This window comes from Lissotriton helveticus, chromosome 1_1 (assembly GCF_964261635.1).
Source record: "Lissotriton helveticus chromosome 1_1, aLisHel1.1, whole genome shotgun sequence".
NCBI lineage: Eukaryota > Metazoa > Chordata > Amphibia > Caudata > Salamandridae > Lissotriton > Lissotriton helveticus.
Genome location: NC_136057.1, coordinates 102688326 through 102704610, shown reverse-complemented (window position 1 = coordinate 102704610; position 16285 = coordinate 102688326).

Sequence of the window (16285 nt, the reverse complement as noted above, 5' to 3'; positions counted from 1 at the left end):
ATTTTTTTATTTTTAAGACCAAGAACTTTGTTCAAGATATGAATTTTTGAAGTTGGCAAAATGAATTACTTTTGTGCGCAATTACGCACTATTGAAGTCAATCTGAAGAAATCATTAAATGTATACAAAATCATACAGTTGGATGTCAAGCTTCATCTTCGAGAGTTGGTTAAGTAGCAAGGCCAGGTCCCGTGTTCCACCAGTTCATTCTCAGGAGCGTCCTGGATTCAGCCACTTGAAAACACACTGCACAAAGGGACTTAAAGGTAAGCCTGAGGGGTGCCACCCGAGGGAGCTGGTTGCAAGGGCCTCAGGACCCTGGAAACACAGCTGGATCATTGTTACCAAGGCCGGGTGCAGAGCAGATAGGTCAGCTGGCGGCGTGCGTCAAGATTTCCTCACGGTCCGTAGCAGACAAGTTGTAGAGGCGATTCTGGGACAGTTGGGCCACTCACAAAGTGGGTCTCCGGGGTCTCATAGTCCCTCAATGGGTGGTTGCTTCCACAACAGTTGGAGTCCGGACTGTACTCTTCCAATGTAATGTCCTACCATGCCAAGATGGAGAAATTGGAAAAGTTTTGTCCACATCTTCTGCCCCACCTTAGAGGTGGTGCACCCTGAATGTGGACACACGTCCTGGTTTAAGTAACTTTCCCAACTTTTCTCCTGCCAAATGTGAAGCAGAAACGGGGGTTGGCATCCTCCACTAGCTAGAGATGCCTGAGTTACATTTGAAAGGCGGTATTGCCTTTGAAGCTTCCCACTCTGGCAAGCCATTCCGGCCTGCAGGAGGTGTGAACCACCTCTGCCCAGAGCAGGCTTGTTTCCTGGCCTCTGAGAGCGCTGGCTCTCTCCCCATGAGGTCAGAAACATGTCTGATGGTGGCAGTCTGGCTAGGCCTAGTAAGAGACTGTTAGAAAGGCGGTCCCTGGGGAGGCAGAAGATGTCTGACTGACCACCCCGAGACCCACCTCTCCTTATGGAAGTGGCCGAGCGCCGTCGAGAGGCCTCCTGGGTGAGGCTCCTCTCCTAGAATCGTAACAGCTGAGCAATCACACCACTACAAAGGGACACCACACAAGAGGGTAACTTCTTAGGTTCTTTATCAGCAATGCGATTGGTTCTTTCGGCAATATGTGCAAACGGATCGAGGGATCCTTAGAGTCTCGGTAACTGGGGAAAAAGGGTAGCGGGACAGTCTTGGTACCAGCCTGGCACAGGTATACCCTATGTTCAGCTCTCAATCCTCGAGCTGGGGGGTTCCGCAAGGTCGAGCGGCGGCAGCGCCAGCAGGGATCCGAAGATGGTTTCAGCGAGGTCGGACCGCGGCAGCGCCAGCGCCAGCAGGACCCCGAAGATGGTTACAGCGAGGTTGGGCCGCGGCAGCGCTAGCAGGACTCCAAGGATGGTTTCAGCGAGGTCGGGCCACGGCAGCGCCAGCAGGCTCCGAATATGGTTACAGCCAGCAGGACTCCAAGGATGGTTTCAGAGAGGTCGGGCCGCGGCAGCGCCAGCAGGCTCCGAAGATGGTTTCAGCAAGGTTGGGCCGCGGCAGCGCCAGCAGGACTCCAAGGATGGTTTCAGCGAGGTTGGGCCGCGGCAGCGCCAGCAGGCTCCGAAGATGGTTTCAGGGTTCAAAGTAGTGAGTTCTTCTCAGGGTCAGCCGCGACAGCGTCAGCAGGGCTCTCGACTCCAGGATACAACTACCGACCCAGTCCAGAGCTGCCCCAGATATAGGTCCGGAGTCCTTTGATGTCCGGACCCTCGCGCCTGGGGGTCCGAGGGGCCGGGATGAGAGTGTCCAGACACCCAGCAGGGGGGTGGAGCCAGCGCCCAGGGAGGCCGGAGGGCGATCGAAACCAGGCGTGACGGCTGGAAGCCCATCGAAACTCCCCTCCTTCTAGATCCTTCAAGTGGCCGCTTTACCACCTGGTTGGATCTTGGTGCCTCGATGTCGGGGCTTCGCTGGGGCTGTGGCCGAGGTCGTGCCGAGGCCACGTGGTCCAGACGTGGTGGGCCCAAGATGGAGTCGGGGCCTGAGATGGCGGCCCGGGATAGGGGTCGGACCAGCAGAGTGGGGCTGTGGTTCTGAAAAATATGGATCCGTAATAGTACCGGACTCGAGAATAAAAACTTCGTCGAAATAGGACGAATTTGGTATCAAAAGACCGAGAATGACGAGTACATCAAGTACATGTATTTTTCGGCATATTCGAGTGACGATTTCACCTCGAAATCGTCATTTACCTTCTAAACCCTTAGCTGCATGTTGCCCTCTACATAGGCCTTAATCCAGTTGAATTTGATTCCACGAGGACACATACTCCTTAATCGACTTCTTCCTGACCCCAGTACAAGTTAGAACCATTGCCCCAGGCCGAGCTCGTTAGGTCAGTTCCCTCCCACTGGCCGAGCAAGATAGCATCTAGGCCCAACCGGCCATAAAGCCATTTCAGCGCGCACACCTGCCATATCTCGCTCACATCTTTCTCCACTCCTTTTCCTCACTTATTTTATGATGGGGAGGTGACCGTTTTTATTAGGGGTCCAGCGATATCTGATGAAATGTTGGGCCTTGCCGGATGATTTGTTATGAGCAGCACGACGTGAAATATGTACATGCCATCATGACTCTGCTTTTCTTTTGTAATCAGTAACCATAAATGAAATACCGCGAATCCAAGGAATGTTTTGCCCAAGGGTGAAAATTGTGTATAAGAAGAGAAACCTAACCTTGTGAAAGTGTGCAGTCTCCTGAATATACTTGTATCGTACTTCTAGGACCCTGTCACCTTGGTTGCAGCCAATAAACGAATCTTTGACTTCACCTGGAAGACTCTGAAGTTTCTGTAGGTCTGACTCAGGAGAACCCGAGGTCTCTGGTGTGTTGATCCCCTGGCACCGCTGGGTTACCGGTTCTGTACCGGTTCTTAAAAACCCAGTACCTCATTTGGCGCCCAGCGTTTGGGGCGATTCCAGTGGTACCAATCAAGCCTGAAGATCGTGAGGAGCTTCGTGTGAAAATTCCGGAGGAGGGCCCACCACCTCATCGACCCCTGCATGTCGACGTGGTCCGAAGGTCTTTACTGCGAGGTTCCCCGCTTCCCGACGGCTACAAGGACTGCTGCCCTGGCTATCGCCCTGATGTTGGACCCTTGAAATTTTCGGTAGAGCGAAACGCTGAGACGAGTCTTCTGGTGAAGCCATCGATATTTTCAGTTAAGTATAAGTGGAGCGTCTCCCAGTCCTTAGTTGGACTTACTTTGTGGTATCTTGGAGATACATAAAGGTTTTTTATTGGTTCTTGCAAGCACCATAACCAAAGGACTCGTGTATTCACGAGAAATATCGTAATCGATAAATCCTTTGAAGTTTTGGAACTAGACTAGAGAGTGAGGATGCCTAGTCTTAGACTCGGGAATTGGTTTTGTCTTGGTAGTAATAATAGGGACTCCTGATTGGAGGACTCGTGTCCGGTTCCTCCAGTTGGAACTCCGACTTACGAGCTGTACGTTAAACATGGGGTAGGCCCCATCGTTTACAACGAGGTATGGATTAAATACACTAGGAAAGATGGTGTTTTAAAACGGCCCCAATATGGTAGCTTTGATTCTGAAATTTTAGACAACCTTGAAGTTAAGCTCTTCAAAAAGAAAGCCCGGCCGGCGATGTTTGATTCTTTCCGCATATGGCGCAAAGAAGCCAAACAAAAAGAAATTAAATTAGCTAAGAAAAATAAGAAAGAAGGGGGACTTTCAGTAATGCAAGCTGCCGTGCAGTTTAAAGATAATGAGGAAGAGCAGATAAATGAGCAATTGCACAGGCAACGTAAAATGGCAATAGATAAGTGCTATCCAGTTTTGCCGTCTCTTCAGCAAGGGACAGCAAAAGAGCGTGAAAAAGACCAATTAATGTCACAATTGTTAACTTCGCCACCCCCCTATGCGCAGAATGCTACAGCACCCCCGCAACCTTTTGTTGCACAAGCTGCGCCTCTGGCTCTTCCACAGCACTCACCAGCTGTTCTTCAGCTGGCTCCTACTTCTTCGGTGCAGCCTCCTCCAGGCCCACCGACCACTTCTGCTTCATCTATGTCTTCTACGATTTTGCCTACTGTACTTTCTACAACTCCTAATGCCCCTTCTATGATTTTGCCTAGTACCACATCCATTATTCCTCATACCTTTTCTGCCATCTCTGCACCCGCCTCATCTCACCCCGTTCTTTCATCTGTTTGTTCTTCCGTTTCACCTTCCCTTCGGCAGAAAATGGCCAGCACTGTTACTAATCTTCTTTTACCGCTTTTCGGGTCGCCTGCTACGACCCCTAACATAGGAAGAAGACAGTTGCGAAGTCAACTGCCCGATTATCAAGAGAGAGATTCCCTGAATAGTTTAGCTCGGAAATGGGTCATGGACACTGCAAAATATGATTTACAGTCTGTCATGGAAGTTTTTCCTCAATGGGAAACAGCGACACAGAGATATGTGTTCGAACAGATGTGTGTTTTTCTTTGCGAGGATTTAGAAGACAATGATCAGGATTGCCTCCCACAAGAAATGTGTCGTATAAGGTTTAAGTTTAGTCTGGGTATGATTGTAGGTCCCGATGTAGAAAAAGCAGTTGAAATGCTATTATCATATCGAAGTAAGGGAAGTAGTTCTGGGTCACCATCGGAATCCAGTGCATCTAGTAGGAAAAAGGCACGACAATACCCTATGAGAGAAGTTCCCCCACAATGGAGAGAGGGTGACGCGACAGCTGTCCCACCTGTCCTGCCCCACTTTCACCGCGTATGGGTACATGTTCCATGGAAGCGAGCTGAAGTTTTAGCACTCAAACAAACACTACCAGATCCGCGTAAAAATCCTGCAGGGTACTATAAAGAATTGTCGCAAACTGCTGGATCATGTATAATGAATTTGGCCGATATCGATATGTTATTCGGGAACGTTGTTCCACAGCCTTTATGGGGAAAAATTCGTCATGTAGATCATGACCAGGAATTAGGTGACACGTGGGCTAATATTACTGCTGCAGATGCACGACAAGTTGGTGGTGCCAAGCCTGAGCCTCTGATAGCGGAACTACCTGGTAGAATAGTAGATTACATGAAAACGATAATGCCTGCAATACGCGTAAATTGGGATAAGTTATCTGCATGCAAGCAAAAGAAAGAAGAGACTGTTTCAGATTTCTTCACCAGATTTGAAGAAACATTCATTGACCACAGCGGTCAAGATATGACCACAGAAGGTGGTCAGAGATTGTTTGTCGATAAATTTGTGCACAATCTACTTCCAGACTTGTGTAGAAAATTGAAAGATTCGGAAAGTTCTTGGGCAGTCTCATCTTCAGCCCAGATATTAGCTACCGCACAGTACTACGAGAATAGAGACAAGGATGAGAAAGATAAAGTAGAAAAGAAAACTAGAGAACTCAAAACGAAGGTTTTGCTACAGCAAGCCTATCCGCCACGAGGTGGTGGTAATAAAAATAATAATGGTCAGAATAACTACCAGAACACTTTTCAGCAGCCTCAGAGAAACTTGCAGAGATTCGATTACAATCAAAACCGTGTAGGTCCCAACCAGTGTTTATACTGCAAACAAGAGGGTCATTACAAATATGACTGTCCTGCCCTACCACAACGTGCGAATGGAATTTCTGGCGTAAGAGGTCGTGGTAGTCAGCAAGCGCCTAGAGGTAGAGGGCGTGGAAACGCCCCTCAGGACGCACGTCCCCTTCCACCACAAAACTCTATGAACAGGTTTGACCAGCAAAATAACGTATCTGACAGGACAGCTCAATACTACGTTGACGAGTATTACACAGAAAATGAGCAGTGGGAGAGTAATGATTGCTAGGACAGCCTAAGACAAGGAGAGGGAGTTGTTTCAGTTCCAGTAGATCAGAGTGGACCTTACGTTGAGGTGATTACATCGGGTGTGTCAGAACCTTTTCTGTTGGATACTGGTGCTACAAAGAGTTCTATTATGCACTCCAAACTCCCTGGCGCACCTTTGTCTGGCGAAATGAACGTTTCCGTAGGTTTTTCTGGCGCCCCGGTTAGAAATCCGATTTCTGACCCTTTATCTCTTTCTGTTGGTCCTTGTGAATTCGAAGCACCCCTTATTTTGACAACAGGTTGTGGTGAAAATTTGCTAGGATTAGATTTGCTAAAAAGATTGTATGCGACTTTGTACTGTTCTCCCTCAGGAGTACAACTGACTTTAGGCAAGAAAGTGGTTTCTCCCATGTATTTGTCGAGAAATACGCTTCCAGCAGAATTGGCACTCCTTCCGGATATTCTTTGGGCTACTGGTCCGAATGATGTAGGTCTTTTAGAAATTCCACCATATGTTGTAACATTAAAGTCGAATGTCAAAATGCCACGAATTCCCCAATACAGAATATCCAATGAGGGCGAAAAAGCTTTGCTAGCGATTGTTTACGAGTTAATTGAGAAAGACGTAATTGAAGAAACACGAGGCAATGTTTGCAATAGTCCTGTTCTGCCTGTTTTAAAACGAACTGACCCTTCCCAGCCACCTGTGTATAGATTCGTGATTGATCTTAGGGAAGTAAATAAGATAGTGGTGCCACAATTCCCAGTTGTCCCCGACATTACAACATTATTGACTATGATTCCAGCCTCTGCATCCTGGTTTTCGGTGATTGACCTGAAGAATGCTTTCTTCAGTATCCCGATTGCTGAGGAAAGCAGGGATATTTTTTCATTTAGCTTAGGTGGTCGCAGTTTCCGCTTTAAACGCGCTCCTCAAGGCTACTGTGAAAGCCCCTCAATATACAGTCAAGCTCTGAAAAGTCAGCTTGACGCAATGGTTTTGCCCAAAGGTTCCACTCTCGTACAGTACGTGGACGATTTGCTCATAGCCGCGGATACTGAGAAAATATGTAAAATGGCCACGTTGGCACTACTGCGTCATCTATGTGATCTACATCACAAGGTGTCACTTTCCAAGCTCCAATATTGCCGACAAGAAGTGACCTACTTAGGTCATCTCTTATCGAAGGAGGGAAGGAAACTAACCCCAGAAAGAATTCAGGCAATAGCAAAATTAAATGTGCCAAGAACGCAGAGAGAAGTACGCGCTTTCTTGGGCATTACATCGTACTGTAGACAGTGGATTCCAAATTTTTCGTTATTAGCCAAACCCTTATTGGCACTAACGTGTACAAATACACCTAATCCCATTCCTTGGTCTGATGAGTGTCAGAAAAGTTTTCTCGAATTACGCACAGCATTATGTTCGGCCCCTGTGTTAGGTAACCCCAACTACAGTAAACCTTTCACATTATATGTCCACGAGAAGGAGGGTTGTGCATTGTCCGTGCTGACTCAGTTATACGGAGATAGACAACGGCCATGCGCCTATTTTTCGTCAACTTTGGATCCGGTAGCACGAGCATTGCCAAGTTGTTTAAGGGCCACAGCAGCAGCAGCTGTTTCTATTCGACAGTCTGCAGGTCTAGTAATGAATAATACACTAATCGTGATGGTCCCGCATGCAGTAGACACATTGTTAAATAGGACCAAGACACAGCACTTAACTAGTGCTCGACTGTCCAGTTATGAATTGACGCTACTAGCAAGCCATGTGCACATCAAAAGATGCAGTACCCTGAACATAGCCACCTTGTTACCAATTGCTGAGGAATCGGATGCTTCAGAACAGCACGATTGTTTCCTCAGAACGGAGGAAGAGACAAAAGGAAGAGTTGATTTATTCGACACTCCTCTTGCTGAATGTGATGGTACATTATGGGTGGATGGTTCATGCTTTAAACTCCCAAATGGTAACGTGACTACAGCATATGCTGTCACAACTTTGCACACAATCGTTGAAACTGCGCGAATACCACACGGTTCAGCTCAAGCCGCTGAACTCGTGGCATTAACGAGAGCATGTGTGTTATCCAAAGGAATGAGAGTGACTGTCTATACCGACAGTCAGTATGCTTTTGGAGTGGCTCACAGTTTTGGACGATTGTGGAGAGAACGTGGGTTCCTGACTTCGCATGGAGCTAAGATTCAGCATGGTCAGTTGGTGAATGAGCTTCTTGAATCACTGACGTTGCCCCTGAAAGTAGCGATCGTAAAATGTAGTGCACACAAGAAAGTGATTGATGATGTTGGTCGTGGAAATGCATTTGCTGATGAAACTGCTAAGGAAACGGCAAAGAATATGATGAGCCGAATGTATGTTGCGAGCCCAGAAAGATGGACTGGTGATGTTGGAATATGTGAAGACACGATAGAAAGTGTGAAGTCCATCCAAGCTGAGGCCACGGAGAAAGAGTTAAGCATGTGGAGAGAAAGTACAGGGAGAATGGATGCAAATGGTTGTTGGATTGAATCGACAGAGCAACAGAGATGGTTGTTACCCGATGCATATGTGCCTGCAGTGGTTACAATGGCTCATGGGATGGCCCATATCAGCGCGAAAGGGATTTGCGAGTTGTTGGCCCCAGTGTGGAAGAATTCAGGGATTCCCAAGTGTGCAGAGAATATCGTCAAGATTTGCATGGTATGCCTGAAGCACAATCCTGGTAGGGGAACCCCAACTCCAGCTGGTCATTTTGCACCTCCTACGTATCCGTTCGAGGTTTTGCAGCTAGATTTCATACACATGGAGAGGTGCAACAACTTAAAATATGTGCTTGTGGTTGTTTGCGCCTTCTCAAGGTGGGTAGAAGCCTATCCCCTAAGGGACAATACCGCCTTGTCCACAGCGAAAGCCCTTGTGAAAGAGTTCTTCCCCAGATTCGGAATGCCTAGAATGGTCTGGTCGGACAACGGAAGTGAATTTGTGGGTTGTGTGATGAAATGAGTGTGTGAAGGGCTAGGCATTGGTCAGAAGTTCCACGCTGCAAATCACCCCCAATCAGCTGGATTAGTGGAATGTTACAATGGCACGCTTAAACTTAAATTGGCCAAAATCCAAGCGAGCACAGGTCTTAAATGGCCTGACGCTCTACCCTTAGCACTCCTATCCACCAGAATGACTGTGCATTCGCGAATGAAACTCAGCCCCTATGAAATAATCTTTGGTCGGCCAGCCAACATATGGGGAGTGCCTAGGCCCACGAAGTTTAGCGAGCTGCAACACCCCATTTTGCTCGACTATCTGTATGAATTGACGGCTAAATTGCGTGTTTTATATCAACAGGTCCACAACACCTTGCCTCCGATCTCTGAGACACCAGGTCACTCCATTGACCCTGGCTCCTGGGTGTTGGTCAAGAATTTCCAGAGGACAAGAAACGACCAGCCCAGATGGACCGGACCTCACCTCGTCCTCCTGTCTACAAGGTCGACCGTTAAAGTGGAGGGGAAGGCCAATTGGGTCCACGGGATCCATTGTAAGAAGATACCCTTCCCTCTGCCATATGACCAATGGGTCCGGACAGGAGGCACTGACTCAGAGCGCACAACTAATGAACGTGTAAAGGAAGCTAAACGTGATTGTGACAGTGAGAACATTTTTCAAGAAACTACGCCGCCATCAGAACAATTGAACTCTGTGGAACCTGAGCTACTATTTCCGGACCAGACAATAACCAGGAAAAGACGCTATAATTTACGACCGAGAAAAACAGACTAAAGTAACAGTGATTTATTTTATGATCCGAGAGAAAAACCTGTGGACTAATAAAAAAATAAGTTTTTTTTCCCAAAATGCTATTTTTGAAAGTACAGATTCTCCCATCTAGGTAACTTGCTCATTTTTGTTTTTTCGAACCGCCATCCGGGTTCCGCTGCTAGGGTCGCGGTTGATTAAAGACTTTTGGGTGCAGCTGACAACAATAGGTTGCTGGTTCCAGTTGGTCGAAGGGAGCCACCCTAGACTGACGGAAGCATCCCTTAGCAGAAACAACCTACCGCCGCGGGCAGCACCTTAGAGAGGATGGAGTTTCCTGATGTGGAGAGAACTGCCAAACAAATGAACTTTAAGCAGAGACTTTTGAAAGCAATGAGAAAGAAAATTTTTATAATAATGTGTATTTTTATGCTATTTAGCGTAATGGTGTTTTTAATAAGCTATGTTCTATTCTCTTTTCATGTGACATTCACGCCCACTACATCACCCATACCTCCCCCTACTGTTTCCTCTCATTCTTTCCACTCTTTGCCTGACCACGAATCAAATAGGAGATTAGAGTTCATTAATAACTCCTTCGTTCAGCTATTACACCAACACCAACTTGTAATGAACACAACCAACTGTTGGGTGTGTGGTCTCATGCCCCACACCACGGATAGAGGTATCCCCTATTTGGTCCTGCCATTTAGTCGCAATGGGTCAGTATGGGCATATAGAACAATGTTCATATATGCACGAGAAATCCAACCCCTACGTTCGGTAAAAGACAACCTCAAGACTAGCGCCCTAGTCAAGGGTATAGTTGACATGATCAAGGTAGTAACTTCTTACGAAGATACCCCGGATGAGGAGATACTTGCATATGTAGGTTGGAATGTGACCGGATATGGCACTACAGTAAGTGAGAAACAGCAAGCCAAGAGATCGTCCCCAATCTGGATCGTACCCCATCAAGGTCACCTGTGTCTGCAAGGTATTGGTAGGAATCCCAGAGCTCAGCTAGGGAAGAGTGTCTGTACAGAAACGTACGTTTTTGGATCTCAGACTTCCCCTGCCTTTTTAGCCGCAAAGGGTACTTATTTTATCTGCCATGATAGAGCCTATACATGGTTGCCCCCTGACTTCTCGGGCTCATGTTTTGTTTCATTCCTGTTACCTCCCACCTACACAGCAGCGGCGGATTACCATCGGACAAGGGTAGTTAGAGGTGTTTTGAGTAAAGAAGACACTGCGGGTCAAGAATTTGGTGACTTTGCAATGGGTGTTCTGCCGTTCTGGGGAGCCATGGTTAACAGCAGAAACATAAGGCAATTGACAAGGGTAGTTGAATCCACCGTGATTGAAACTGCTGGTGCCCTTAGTAACCTGACTGCTGAGCTCCAGTCGGATCGACTGATGACCCTTCAGAACCGGGTCGCTTTGGATGTAATACTTGCGGACCGGGGTGGGGTATGCAAATTGATCCAGTCCAGTTGTTGCATTTTTATTCCAGATAATGCTCCAACAGTGTACGGGGCCATCTCCAAACTACATAAGATTTCCGAATATATTCATGTGGATAAAGGAGATTGGTCATTAATGGGATGGTTCTGGGGACTGATATCTGCCTGGGGATGGAAAATTCTGATGGTCATTGGGATGGTCTTAGCCATTCTTTTCCTGTTCTGTCTATGTATACAGTGTGCTCCTGCAATATGTGGCCTCTGTGCTACATCATGTGTAAGGAAGCCTGTGTCAAGACATGAACTCAGCACTAGAATGATGTTGCAGCAACATCTCAATGACTTTAGGAATATAGATCTGGACTCAGATTAACATGAGGATAGATTAATTGCCTATGTAAGGGCAAAAGGAGGGTCTGTGGTTCTGAAAAATATGGATCCGTAATAGTACCGGACTCGAGAATAAAAACTTCGTCGAAATAGGACGAATTTGGTATCAAAAGACCGAGAATGACGAGTACATCAAGTACATGTATTTTTCGGCATATTCGAGTGACGATTTCACCTCGAAATCGTCATTTACCTTCTAAACCCTTAGCTGCATGTTGCCCTCTACATAGGCCTTAATCCAGTTGAATTTGATTCCACGAGGACACATACTCCTTAATCGACTTCTTCCTGACCCCAGTACAAGTTAGAACCATTGCCCCAGGCCGAGCTCGTTAGGTCAGTTCCCTCCCAGTGGCCGAGCAAGATAGCATCTAGGCCCAACCGGCCATAAAGCCATTTCAGCGCGCACACCTGCCATATCTCGCTCACATCTTTCTCCACTCCTTTTCCTCACTTATTTTATGATGGGGAGGTGACCGTTTTTATTAGGGGTCCAGCGATATCTGATGAAATGTTGGGCCTTGCCGGATGATTTGTTATGAGCAGCACGACGTGAAATATGTACATGCCATCATGACTCTGCTTTTCTTTTGTAATCAGTAACCATAAATGAAATACCGCGAATCCAAGGAATGTTTTGCCCAAGGGTGAAAATTGTGTATAAGAAGAGAAACCTAACCTTGTGAAAGTGTGCAGTCTCCTGAATATACTTGTATCGTACTTCTAGGACCCTGTCACCTTGGTTGCAGCCAATAAACGAATCTTTGACTTCACCTGGAAGACTCTGAAGTTTCTGTAGGTCTGACTCAGGAGAACCCGAGGTCTCTGGTGTGTTGATCCCCTGGCACCGCTGGGTTACCGGTTCTGTACCGGTTCTTAAAAACCCAGTACCTCAGGGCGAGTAGGGGTCGCCGGGTTCCGGAGGGGGAGAGCCGGGGGTCGCCAGGAGTGGCGGCTCTCGTGAAGGTTGGAGGGGATAGCTTTAGGCCGGGGGCCAAGGGTCGATGCTGCCCTGGGCCCACCAGGCGGGAGAAGTGGGACCACGCCACGAGGCCGGGTCCAACAGAGACCACACCAGTTCTTGGTAGCTTTTCAGGGGACTCTCTAAAGTGTATCCTGTGTGCATTTATTATTAGATCCAACACTGCTTGCATACATAGGAACAACCTATCAGTAATTAGAGCCATTTCCCCCACCTTCTCCTCTTGTGAATACATGTGCATCGACATCACCAATAATGGTACGCCAGTTTGATCCCTTCACACCATATATCATCCGCCGCGTGATAACCTGACTTTCATTGAACACTTTATGGAAATGATCACAACAACCATCGGACGTCAAAACACCCAAATATTTCTAGGTGATTTCAATCTCCACTGGAATGACAATAATGATCCAACGGTCAACAGCCTCAAAAACTTCATCGACATGCTTCACCTCGCCCAAATCTGCAACAGCCCCACTCACAAAAAAGGCGCAATCCTGGACTTAATAATTTCCAAAAACAATTCCATCCAGCTTGACTCAATCCTACCCTGTGATTGGTCAGACCACTATATCATTACCTTCTCCATCAGGGAAACAGTGAAACTTATTGCAGCCCAGTCTGCTAAACCAAAAATTTGGAAAAGAGACTTGAAAAAACTCAAGCCCAACACATTGCCCACTTACTCACTTACACTACTCCTGCCTCCGGAGGACCTCTCCTCCGTAAATGACCTCACCAATCATTATCTTAACACAATGACTACGGTTATCAATGAAGCCGCTCCTCTACAACTAAAGAGAGTGCCTTCTAAAAACTCTAAACCCTGGTTCAATGACCTGCTGAACAATGACAGACGCTCTCTTAGAACCTCAGAACGTCTCTGGAGATCAGTCCCTTCTGCCAAACACCTGAAAACTCTAAGAAGGAAGAGAAAAGACTATTACAGAAAGATCAAACGCACTAAAGCCGAATTTTTCTCTCACCAACTAGATCAGGCAAGAAATAGACCCCAAAAATTGTTTGATTTAATCAAATCACAATCTAGAGACGAACCTAAACAACTACAAGATACCTCAGGCACCCATTCCACCTGCGAAGAATTCTCGGCTTTCTTTAACGCCAAAACAGAAAACATCAAGAGAGATCTTCTCAATGACCTCACAGTCCTACAGTCTTACCCTCCTATAACAATACCTCCCTCTTCTCCAACTCCGCCACAACAAATAGGCTCAAAACTCCAACTAAAAAAATTATGCAGCCTGGTCTTCCTTCGACTCATACACTGAAGAAGCTGTAGGCAAGATTCTGAGCACCCTCAAGCCAGCCAATCATACCACCGATCCTCTCCCTGCTAACGCAGTGAAAGATCTAACCCCTCTGATCCTGCCGCTCTGGACCCGGATCATCAACAGCTCTCTACATCAAGGGTGCATCCCTGACGTCCTCAAAATAGGGCAAGTCGCACCCATCCTAAAAAAACCCACAGCTGACCCGATGGATCTTAACAACTATCGACCTATTTCGAACAGCCCTACCCTAGCCAAACTCTTGGAAAAATGCGTCTTCCAACAATTTACAAAACATATTGACCTCTTCAACCTCCTTGACAATCACCAATCTGGATTTAGAGCAGGGCATAGCACCGAAACAGCCATGACTCACATTATCGATGAGGCGCTACAAATACTTGACCAGAATGGATCATGCCTACTCATCTTGCTAGATCTCTCCTCTGCCTTCGATACGGTCAAACATGAGAACCTGACTGAACTACTGAACCTCAGAATGGGTCTATCAGGGTCAGTGCTCAATTGGTTTACCTCCTTTCTTCATAACCGGACCCAAAAATTCAAGGTCAATAACTCCTTCTCCAAACCAGTACCAGTAACTCTTGGAGTCCCACAAGGGTCAGCTCTATCTCCCACACTTTTCAATCTATTCATGGAACCTCTTACTGTCTTGTTGCAAGCATCCAACGTCCAATTTCACATGTACGCAGATGATATACAACTCTATCTGCAGATTCATACTCCTGAAGATGTCAAACTACTCAATCAAACACTGTTGAACACCCAAACATAGCTAACTGAGAACCATCTCAAACTTAACGCGCTCAAAACTGAATTCCTACTTATAGCTCCACCCTCCAAAACTCCCCTCCTCCAGGATTGGTTCAAACACCTCACGGTATTCAACATGCAACCAACAATCATTGACTCAGCTAAATCTCTGGGTATCACCCTTGATGGCAACCTCAAAATGCATAAACACATTGCCAACGCAACAAAAGGAGCACATTTTCAGATTCATATTCTAAGGAAACTTAAACCTTTCCTACCAAAAAACGACTTCAAGACGGCAGTTCAAGCTCTAGTTATCCCCAGGATCGAATACAGAAGTGTCTCTCTCTGCGGTCTCCCCAAAGCCACAACAGCACCTCTAAGAGCCACCATCAACGCTGCAGCCAGGCTCATCACAGGCTCAAAAAAAAGGTCCCACATCTCCTCCGACCTAAAAGCATTGAACTGGCTACCATGGGAAGCCAGAATTCACCTAAAAATAGCATGCCTGACCCACAAAGCCATTCACCATAAAACACCCAGATATCTCTCTCGGAAACTGTCTATCTCGGGAGGCAAGAGATCCACAAGAAGTACAGAAAGCCTATTACTGAAACCACACAGATTTAATAAGGCGAAAACTTACAAATGCTCCTTCTCAGGGATGGCTCCTATGATCTGGAACGCACTACCCCCTGAAACCAGACTTACCACATTTACTGCACTGTTCAAAAAGGAAGTAAATGCGATTCTCATGGAAAAATTCACATGAGCCTCTCTGACATTCACGACCTATATAGATGCAAACAGACAATCTACATAGCACTTTGGCTCTCTCGGCCCGCACCTTTCTCTGTATCCCATTTAGCTCAACTTAGGATTCAGTTTTTTGTTTTTTTATCTACCTCTCTTGCCTGTTTTATTTATGCACACTATATCCACACATGTCTGTATTTCTGTACTGTGTACTTCTTTATTATGTTTTATATCTCTTACTGCTTGATATATACTGTTATTGTGTACTGTTGCTGTATAAATTTCATTGCTTGTAAAGCGCTCTGATATCCGCAAGGGTCTGGTTCGCGCTCCTTAAAACGTTCTAAATAAATAAATAAATAAATAAAGCCCCAGTTACCCTGGGCGGGGCTTGAGGTTAAGTAAACAGTCCTGACTGGACCCAAGATGGTATTTGTGAGTGTTCTGTATGATAAGGCCCCACAGCCAAATCCTCACATTGGTGGCAGCGGTGGGATTCAGAACTTGTGTTTAGCTGTACCTTACAATTAGTAAGTCAGTGACCACTGAAAGAAAATATCCAAGTTGACATTGAGAATAAAATAAATTCTAAGACTACTAAGATCTGTTACAAAGCACCTGCTTTCAAAGAAGAAAAGTTACAAAGTTTACAAATTGTTTTGCCAAAAGTCTTCAAAGATGGAGATCTTCCCCACATTGAGGATCAATGATCCCCACAATGAGGATCAATGAACTAATATGTCACGGTTGGAACTTCTCTAACCAACTTTGGTGCACAGGGAGGCTTCCAGACTTTGGTTCTTGAAGGTTCTTGTCTGTCCCAGGTATGGGCGACCCTATCTGGTAGCCACAGTGCTGCCGACATTGTAATACCAGAGCAGACTGTGCCTTCCAGAAGGAGTCCCAAAGAGGAATAAACCCTACAGGGAAAAAACTCTTACTGCCGGCGTAGACTCCAGGAAGGAAAGGGGTGAAAGGAGATGACCAAGAAAAAGACAAGAGGAAACCAGCGAGGAG